Source organism: Eretmochelys imbricata, chromosome 20, assembly GCF_965152235.1.
Source record: "Eretmochelys imbricata isolate rEreImb1 chromosome 20, rEreImb1.hap1, whole genome shotgun sequence".
NCBI lineage: Eukaryota > Metazoa > Chordata > Testudines > Cheloniidae > Eretmochelys > Eretmochelys imbricata.
In genome coordinates, this window is record NC_135591.1 from 5,837,850 (window position 1) to 5,847,572 (window position 9,723).

General features: G+C 51.8%; 1 pseudogene; it reads left to right on the forward strand.

Annotated features, from left to right (window-relative positions):
* Positions 1–4,968: 4,968 nt before the first annotated feature.
* On the forward strand, positions 4,969–5,617 carry LOC144277791 (lipid transferase CIDEB pseudogene; annotated as a pseudogene).
* Positions 5,618–9,723: the final 4,106 nt, after the last annotated feature.

Genomic DNA, 9,723 nt, shown 5'->3' on the forward strand with positions numbered 1-9,723 from the left:
AAGTTCCTGACTCAGCTTGTCCTGGCGCGGCTGGGCGGGCCGGGAGAGGAGAGCGGTGGCAAGCGGCCAGGTCTCCTGAGTCATTGAGGGATTCCGTACAATGCCCGCTGGGGCAGGGCGTGCTAGCCAAGGACAGCGCTGGGTGCTAATCCACGGGGGAGTGGCGGAGTCCTTTGCTGATGCCCCATCACCCAATCGGCTGGTGCCAAGTGGCTCCTCGGTCGGAGACGTGTTTCACACGCCAGGCCTATGCTGCGACCTGGCTGACCTGTGTTTGCACTGGGCCTGGCTCTGTCACATGGGGGGCTTCCTCCAGCAACGTACCCCCAATGTGCTTCAGTCTGAGTCCCCAGGCCTGGGGTGTCCCTGCCTGCTAGCACCTGGGTGAAGGGCTTTGCCATGCCCTGCCACAGATTGAGCTTTAGGGGGTTTGCTCGACTGCTGGTTGCCTTGTCTTGCGGAGTGTAGGCAGTCAGAACTCCTGGGTTCTTCTCCCAGCTCTGGGAGGGAGTAGGGCCTAGTGGGCAGAGCAGGGGACTGGCACTCAGGACTCCTGGGTTCTTCTCCCAGCTCTGGGAGGGCGTGGGGCCTTGTGGATAGAGCAGGGGACTGGGGGTCAGCAGTCCGGGGTTCTCTTCCCAGGTCTGGGAGGGAGTGGGGCCTAGTGGGTAGTGCAGGGGACTGCTGGTCACAGGACTCTGCGATTCAAGGCCCAGCCCTGTCCCTGTGCATGCTCGGTCTTCCCTCTACCAGCGATTTCAGAGCCTGCCTGGCTGGAGATAGGCCGTCTCCCCCTTAGGCTGCTGCTCCACTTTTTCCCGAAGTTAGAATTCAGCCCTGTGTGAAGGGCTTGGCTGCGGCTCTGTCTGCAGGGAGAGGTGGTGCCTAGGCCTGATGGGGGCGCTGTTCATGTGGCAGGGTGAATTTCACCCCCACGCAAGGTGGAAGGGGCAGCGCGATTGGGGTGGGAGGAGGAGGAAAAACAAAGATTTCCTACAAAAGAAACAAAACTTGTTGTTGTTCTGGGAGGGTGGAATTTTCATATGCAAAGTGGCCTGGTCTGGCTGCCGTCCTCTGAGTGACTTTCTGCACTAGGTCGGGACTTCCTTCCTGTCTACAGACACAGCTTTCCAATCCTGTGCTTAACCTTGGGCAAGTCACTTGAGCTACCTTTTGCCTCAGTTTCTCCATCTGTAAGATGTGGGGGCTAATACTGCCTTATCTCCCAGGGATGCTGTGAGGTTGACTGGCCTGGGAGTCGGGAGAGCTGGGTTCTGTTCCCAGCTTTGCCACTGGCCTGCTGGGTGACTATGGGCAGGTCATCCCCTCCCGTGCCTCTGTTTCCCCATCTGTAAAAATGGGGATAATGATCCTGACCTCCGTTGAGATCTACTGATCTCGGGAAGAGCTGGTGTGAGGTGCTCAGACACTGCAGGGATGAGGGCTGTGTCACTACTGAGATGGATGGTCTCACTTGCAGGCAAGTTTTTTGTTCCTAGCCCTGCATGTTAGAGATTTGCTTGGAATGTTTACAGGAATTCCACTAATGCAGCAAAGAGCGGGTGGCTGGAAGGGAGAGGGGGGGAAGTACCCCAAAGCCAAAGAACCCTCAACCTGTCCCCCTCCCGCTCCGATTGCTTTCTTTCGATGGCAGTCAGCAGCTGCGCTAGGGAGTGGCGGGGCTGGCTGCCAAGCGTCATGCCCGGTTCTGAGAGCGGCGTTGGGGTGTGGTGAGAACCCAGCACCCTGCCTCCCACTCAGCCCATGAGGAGGAGACGCACCCAGCTGTAAACAAAACAGTGTGTAAGGAATCCAGGTCGCTTCCTGGGAGCTGGGCTGTCTGCAGCCCCCGGGGACCAGGGCATTCCTTGTTTTGCCCGGTCAACTTCTTTAGCCTTGGGATAGCCTACAAAAACTGCCCACTCTTCTGTCGCTAATGCCGCAGCGGAAAGGGTAGTCGTAGCATCACTGTGTAACCATCCCTGACCGAAGTTGGGGCCCCCACTGTGGGCTGTCAAGAGACACAGTTCCTGCCGTCCAATGAGCTAGAGAGAGAGAGGATAGGTAAATGGGGAAACTGAGGCAGAGACGACCGGCAAATGGGGAAACTGAGGCAGAGCAATGAAGTGACTTGCCCAAACTGTAGAACACAGGTTTCCTGATTCCCATGCTTGTGCACTAACCATTAGGCTGCTTTGTCTAGGCCAGCTGGTCCCTTTCCAGCACTGAGTTAGGTCTAACCCAGCTCAAACACACCGGAGGGTTGGGTCGCTTGTTGCTGTTGCCATTCGACTATCAGAAGCAACCGGCCCTTGCACCCAGCTGTGCTCTTCCCCAGGTCAGGATGGTCACTACCAGAAGTTTTCCCCTTTTCTGTCTCCTCCAGCAGACTTGCCCAAAAGGGGGCGGGATTGGAGGCCGTGTGGCTGTCTGGGTCAAGAGTCTTCCATGCAGACCTTAAGCAATCTCCGCGGTGTGCGATAGGCCAGCTCCTCATCGTGGATCTAGCCGCAGCCCCATGCAATGTCTATCCCCCTTGTTGCACTCATGGGAGGCTGGCTTGCTGTCCCCCCACCTCTCCAACTGTGCACCCTTCGCATTTTAGCTATTCACCGCTTAACAGGTGGCCGAATTCTCCTCTCAGTCATAGAATCATAGAAGATTAGGATTGGAAGAGACCTCGGAAGGTCATCTAGTCCAACCCCCTGCTCAAAGCAGGACCAACATCAACTACATCATCCCAGCCAGAGCTTTGTCAAGCCAGGCCTTAAAAACCTCTAAGGAGTCCCGCCCGCGCAACCTCGTTGATTTCACTGGGGGAGAATTTAGCCCAGCGTCCCCCCTCTCTCTCTCCTTGCTGCAGACTGAGTAATCTTGCAGGGACTGGTCCAAAGGCTACGGAGGTCAATGGGAACCTCTCCGTTGACTTTGATGGCCACTGGATCAGGCCCTGGTAGAGAGATCAAAGAAACCTGGGTCCAATCTTGCTGGAGTTTCTTTGGAGCTCATCAGTAATTGGAGCTTAGCCCCGCAAACCGGTTTCTTCTCTGTTCTTTGGCTTTTCACTGTGCATCTGTAGCCCATATCAGAGCTTTGTACTTTGCTCTCTGAAAGATTTTTCTACCCATCTTCCTCTCTCTCTCTCTCCACCCTTGATCCCTGTGATCCTTGATCCACCTAGCAGACACCTCTCCAGCAAAGAAATATCTAAGCATTGTCCGTCTAGTTGATCCATCTGTTTTCTTTCAAAATCGAGGGGGGACGGGACTGATTTTTATGTGGTCTGTGTATTATTATTATATTTGGATTATTTTTTTTCATGCATTTCAGGCTATGCGTTCCTCCATGCGGTTTGTTGGCTGTCAGGTAAAGGGGTGTGGTTTGGCTGTCCCTTGAAAAGCAAGATTTGGCTTGCCTTGGAGTTTTTCCAGTTGAAAATTATATCTTATGCAGGCCCCACCCAAAGCTTGTCTCTTCACATTTTCACACGCACACCCTTTGATTCCTTCCTGTCCTCAAACCCACTGCAGACAGGGGCTCTTTGTGCAAAACAGTCAACAAGAACAAATGCTGGATTTTTGCCTTTTTCAAGCCAATACCAAGGTTTTGCTTTTAGATTAGAGGTAGATTTCTATTCTCCCCCTTCTGGCATCTCATGACTTCAGCCAAAAAGGCGATAAAACTTGTAGCATATCTCAGAGGGGGTCATTGCTTTCTGCGATAATATTACCCAGGACGTGACATGACGGTGTAGTACAGCATCCAAAGGGAAGCTTTAAAATTCCTGGCTTATAAAACCTGGAATGAAAATGATATCGGAGAAAGCTGCATTGGGGACTTAACTGTGCTTCGCGGGAAGCATCGTCCTGCAATAATGTCTGTGCCCTCTAGAGGTCACACTTACCTACTTCTTTTGAAGTGGCGCTCTGGTGCAGGGGTGTTCAGACTAGATTGGACAGAGCTTTGGAGAATGTGCTGCAGGGGGCAATCAATCCTGCCCTGGTGCTTGGGGTGGATGGAGAAGAGGGCAGCTCCTCTGTCACCTGATTCATGGGGCCACCTGGCCACCAGGGGACATGGAGCGTACAGTCCAGTCTGTTCCCTCCGTCTGATTCTAGCTGCAGTTTGTTTTAACGTAGGCATGGGCTCAAGATGCAAAACGGCAAGACTCTTGAACAATTACATTTTTGGGTTCTTGGGCGCCTAGGGAGTTGGCTGGGCCTGGTTACGCTCTGTGGGGGGGGGTTGCAATTTGGATCCGGAGCAGGGTTCATATTTCCACCCCCTTCCCCCACCTTGCCATTCAGAGGTGTTCGGGGTTTGAGGCACATGCCTATGGTAAAGGCTATTTTGGGTTGGTTCCTTACGTAACCCCTTTAAAAAGGGTGTGAGGTGATGGATTGATTCAGGAGCAGAACCCCAGGTCTGGATTCCGATCACGCTTCCTCCCGTGTACAGCTGTTGACTTGGAGGGAGTCGCTCCTGATCGACGCCCATGGAATCAAGATCAGACCAGATTTATTCCTGAGATTTAGAGGACAATATTTTGGGGGGGGGGGGGGGGGGAACCAAAGAGCCTAACGGTGAGAAACCGAACCTAATGACCGCCCCCAGTGGAAACTTCCCTTTCCAGAGGCAGTCTGTCTTCTCTGCTTCCAGGTAGATATTCTTATAGCCCATCCCCTGAGCCCCCGTGTAGGGGGAGGGAGAAGATGCGCTGAAGTTAACCCCTTGTTCACTGGAGACTGTCTCATGACTATATGTTGGACACACTACAATCCTTGCAGCACATTGATATTTGAATGGCTGAGTTTGCGAGGCCAGCAGTGTTTGTTAGCACGTGTGTGAAGGCAGAACCACGGACATGAAGCTGAAAAGGAAAAATCTGGTTGTGAACGGGGGAGTCTAACACCACACAGATGCCCTGACGCCCCAGGACAAGGACCCCACCCGCACCCCTCTGACGCCATGGACTACGTCAGCGCCCTGGCCCCCTCCTCCCTGCTGCAGTCGGTGGTCTGGCGCCGGCTCGGAGCTGACCCGTCGGGTCTGGGCCCCCCGTGGCTCCCCCCCCACAGCGCCCTTTCCGTGTCTGCGACCTCCGGCGTGGGGGCCGCACGGAGCTGATGGCTGGGACCCTGCAGGAGCTGCTGGCCAAGGCTGTGGAGGCTCTGCTGGTGGCGGGCTGGTAGGGCTGGTGCTGGAGGAGGACGGGACAGCGAGGCCTTTTTCCAGGCGTTGCCCCCCGACACGGCCCTGATGCTGCTGGGCCACGGGCAGAGCTGGAGCCCCCCCGCGGGGAGGGGCCCGGGCCTAGGGGCGGCAGCTCCAGGGCCAGGACCTCGCCCACATCACCTTCGACGTCTACAAGCTGGGCCCCCGCGACCTCTTCGGGAGCCTCCACGTGAAGGCCACGTTCGACGGGCTCTACTCCATGAGCTGCGACTTCAAGTGCCTGGGCCCCAAGAAGGTGCTGAGCGAGGTGCTGCGGGTGGCCTCGGCTGTGATGCAGGGAATGGGGCAGCTGCTGCTGGGAGCCTCCAGTGACATCTGGTGCCTCCTGGAGGGCGTGGAGACCTGGCACCAGCCCGCCCGGCTCAGCCACTATGAAGACTGAGGCCTGGGCCTGGCTCCATCCCTACCCTGTCCCTGGTGAACTCAGTGCACCCGTGAAGCTGCTGCTATTACAATAAAAAGGCTATTTAAGTCCAAAAAAAAAAAAAAAAAAAAGAGAAGCAGGGTTTGCTGGTGGAAACCTTTCAGGAGTTTCAGTTGAGTCCGGAGATTGTGTTTGTGTTTTGTGTTACAATGCAGCAGGGCGAGCTTGTTCAGCGGTCGTATTTCCTCCCCTCTCTGAAAGTAATCAGAGGCATCTTCGCTCCGGGGTCTAAAATTGCCACACAATCCTAGGGGATTTAGATGGGAGCAGTCACTCCGTTTCTCCTGGAGGGCCTCCCCATCTCCAAATGTGAAACCGACAAAGGCAGAGGCGTTGGAACAATTTTTATAGTGGGGTGTGGAAAGCCATTCAACAAAACTGGAAACCCCTTTAAGCCAGGGAGTGCTGCCTAGCTTCACCACCCCAGGGCAAAGATAGTTTCTGTCCAGGTACAGAACATTTCCCATTCACTTTCTAGCCTGGATGTTCTGATCAGTTTCTTCCTGTTGCCAGGCTGTATCACACAGCTCTTTGCTGACATGGATTGGCTAAATCCGAGCAGCTACTCTGAAGAGGAAATACTCCCCCTCTATTCGACATTGGTGAGGCCTCATCTGGAGTACTGTGTCCAGTTTTGGGCCCCACACTACAAGAAGGATGTGGATAAATTGGAAAGAGTCCAGCGAAGGGCAACAAAAATGATTAGGGGTCTGGAACACATGACTTATGAGGAGAGGCTGAGGGAACTGGGATTGTTTAGTCTGCAGAAGAGAAGAATGAGGGGGGATTTGATAGCTGCTTTCAACTACCTGAAAGGGGGTTCCAGAGAGGATGGTTCTAGACTGTTCTCAATGGTAGCAGATGACAGAAGGAGGAGTAATGGTCTCAAGTTGCAGTGGGGGAGGTTTAGGTTGGATATTAGGAAAAACTTTTTCACTAGGAGGGTGGTGAAACACTGGAATGCGTTGCCTAGGGAGGTGGTGGAATCTCCTTCCTTAGAAGTTTTTAAGTTCAGGCTTGACAAAGCCCTGGCTGGGATGATTTAATTGGGGATTGGTCCTGCTTTTGAGCAGGGGGTTGGACTAGATGACCTCCTGAGGTCCCTTCCAACCCTGAGATTCTATGATTCTATGATTCTATGAAAGTCCCTTCCCCAGCTGATCCTAGGGGTGAATTTTGGGGGGAGTGAGAACATGCAGTTACTGAGGAAGGCCTAAATGTAAGAAGGAAAAGGAGACTGCCTTGGATTCTGTGTGTGTCTGTGTGTGTGAGAGAGAGAATATAGGAACAATGATCCAATTCCTTTGCATCTTTTGTATTGGCTGCTAAAGCCTAGAGGCTCCTAACTATTATGCACCTCATTACCGAAGATGTAACAGCATCACTGTGGTCTAGTAGTTCCCGTCCTAGTTCTCCCACTAATTACTTTAGACAAGTCACTTCACCTCCCTTGCCTTGGTTTCGCCACCGATCGTAAGTTACCTGCTCAGAGGATGGCTGTGAGAATTGCTTTCTATAAAGCACTCCGAGGTAAGATGCTAGTGTGTGTTAATGCAAAGTATAATTATGAAGGTATTCAGAGAGTTCAGGGGTAAAGGAAGTTATTTAGCTCATTGAACGTGGCCGAGCTACTCTAGATCCTACGGTGGTAACTGAAACCAGATCCTGGGTTGGTGTAAATGATGGTAGCTCCCTTCAAGTCAATGGAGCTATGTTGAATTATGCCAGTTTACTGTCTGGTCCGCCGGTCAGGCTAGATTCCAACCTCATGCTGGTTTTGAACCATTTTCACTCCAGTGATGCCCATGGAGTAACTGAATCTGAGATCAGAATCAGGACCTTGGGTTTCGAAGTAGAGCTCTGGATTCTGATCTCATTTACACGAGTTTAAATTAGGGATCATCCCCTTAGGCTTTAGTTGAGTGACTCCAGGTTAGCAGAGGTGTAAGTGAGGTCAGAATTGGATCCAGATCCTGGAGTTTAACAATTGATTAGTGTGTGGGGGGGAAAAAACGTTGGGTTTTTTCCAACGCTTCCCTATTTTGGTCCCCTCTCCCCGTCCTCTAACTAACCCACCATATTTTTACACAGTTTAGCTCCAGCTTTTCCAAAGAGCTCAGTTTCCATTTAGGATCTTAAGTAGTGAAGCAGCCAGATTTTTCAAAAGCATTTAGCACCCAGCCTCTCCTCTTGAGAAATTCCCCCCTGGCCCCCAGTGGAGAACAGCTGGCTGGGGGTTGAGTGCTCTTGCAAATCTGGCTCGTGAACTAAAATATCAGCCCGGGCAGAAAAGTCTGTCTCATTCATGATGCTGCTGTGACAGGACATCCCTCCCTGGCTAACGGCGGCAGAGCGTTGATTACGGACATCAGAGCCGCAGGACAAAATGGCCTATTGATGTTTAAAACCTGCGTTTAGCCAGATGTCTTCTGTTGGTTTCAGCCTGCAGATTTTTGACAGGGCCTTTCCAGGTCCGGGCTAGCTTGGCTGCTCAAAGACAAGCCAAAACCCTGGGAGAAATGCCAGAGCTGAATGTTACCTGGAATTTGTTGCGTATCAAGAGATCAGTAGGGGAAACATGTCGGGTTTGTAAGTGTTGTTACAATATCCTTTTTATTGCAGTGTTTCACATGGTTTATTGTAGCAGCAAACCATGGACACTGTGAGCATCGGATAATTAAAACCCTATGAGCCAGGTCCCAGATTCATCAGCCCCATTTTACAGACTTCCTCAGGAAAAACTGAGGCACAGAGGAATTAAGCCCTTTGCCCAAGGCCACAAAGTGAATCCGTGGCAAAGGCAGGGTTATGACTCCAGAGTTTCTGCTGTCACACAACAAAGCCATATGTATTGCTGGGGTTTTTCAGCCTCCCTCCTCTGAAGCATTAGGACTGGCCATGGCTGGAACGGGACACATGGTAGGTTGATGAATGCTCTGAGGTGGCACCAAGCATTCTCTCAGGTGTGTGGCTGGCTGGTTCATGCTCAGGGTCTAACTGATGTCCATATGTGGGGTCGGGAGGGAATCTTCCCCAGGTCGGATTGCCAGTGATCTTGGTGGTTTTTTCTCCTTCCTCTGCAGCATGAAGTGCGGGTCACTTTTTGGGATTATCTGAGCATATCTCACTTAATCATTCCCTGCCATTGTATGGGCCTTGGTGGCACTTGTTTCCTCCTATTTTCTGCTGGTGGCACATAATAGTTTAATCTCCCATGGGCTGTGATGCAATTTGTTTCTGGGTTTTTGTAGTTTAACCCACCCAAACCAAATGGAAAAAAATACCCCCTGAATTTTTGATTTCTGCTTTCTGCAAACCAACATTTTCAAAGAAAGCATGAAAAAAATTCAATGAAAAGGGAGATTTCCCCCTGCAAATGTTTATTTTGCAGGAAAAACCACTTTTCTGGGTTAAACCTCCCCCCTCCCCAAACAACAACAGCACAATATTTAGGCAGTAGAGCTGGCTGAAAACTGAGCTCCCCCGGAACTTTGGGAAAGGTTTGGTTCTGCTCGGAATCCAGACCCCAAATTGATAGGTAGATGCCCTGCCTCTAGGGTCTAGTCTGAAGGGGACATTCCATGAGGCTTGTTACCTTCGAGGTCCAAAAACCCAGGAGCTCTGGGATGGTCCGGAGCCCATAAAACTGGAAAGCTGGCAGCGTGCATTGAGTGCCCCTATGGATTTCCCAGCTACCTCAAAGTAGGGAAGATCCCGGGAAAACCTGGACAGGTGGCGATGTTGTGGCGAATGTGAATGTATATATAGCATAGCAATGTGGAAAGCACATTAGGGTGTCTAGATCTCCATGAGAATTACAGGGTAAAAATGTGGCTGTAGGTAATGATGTCTCGCCACTGGGAACAGGTGCGGGACCATGTGCTGACAATCCGTGAGATCTTTGATCCACCATCTCCTCTCTACCAGAAGGCTCTTCACTTGCAGTTTCCCCATATCTCTTGATCCTCCCTTTGAGTGTTTTCCTGAAGGCTCAGACAAGTGACTAGAACAAGCATTTCTTCTTCCACTCCCTTGCTCATTGTCCAGTAGACTGTCTTTACAAT